The sequence below is a fragment of the Saprolegnia diclina genome (genome assembly GCF_000281045.1).
Source record: "Saprolegnia diclina VS20 unplaced genomic scaffold supercont1.94, whole genome shotgun sequence".
Classification (NCBI taxonomy): Eukaryota; Oomycota; class Saprolegniomycetes; order Saprolegniales; family Saprolegniaceae; genus Saprolegnia; species Saprolegnia diclina.
The window spans coordinates 79,280-79,842 of record NW_008246161.1 but is presented as its reverse complement, the minus strand read 5'-3'; positions in this window follow the sequence as shown (position 1 = coordinate 79,842).

The window sequence follows — 563 nt, the reverse complement described above, 5'->3', positions numbered from 1 at the left end:
ACCGAGGGTGGTAGCGGGGCCCGTCTTGCGGGGAAGCTTGCAAATCGGAAAGCGATTGCATTCTTCCGGCCCTGCAAGGTCGGTCCGATACATCATCTAAGGACCTTGTTTCGACTAACTAAACGACTAAAGCTAGCCACACGCAACATAGATGACGTGGCGGTCCCTCATGTCGACTTCCGCTGAGCGACATCGTGACAGATCCAGCGTGCGTAGCGCGTCGGGAAGAGCGAACAAGTGGGACAACATGTGGGGTGTGTTGGATTGCCATGGTATACTCCATTGCTTTGTGCAGGATTGCGATTCGCGCAAAGCTCAAATGTGATTCGCGCAAAACATTCGTAAGTAAGCTTCGAAGCGCACTCGGCGAGTACCGTTCAGGAGGTGGGGATCACAAATAAAAGACGAGACGGAATATCATCCTCTATAACGACTCGGTTGCATACTTATGGCGTCGAGTAAAAGACTGGTAGCAAAATCGAGACATTCGCGCCGACGCTAAGGAGCACCAATGCAGCGTCGACTTGGTTGGTTTGCACGGCCAATGCAAGCGCCGTGTAGCC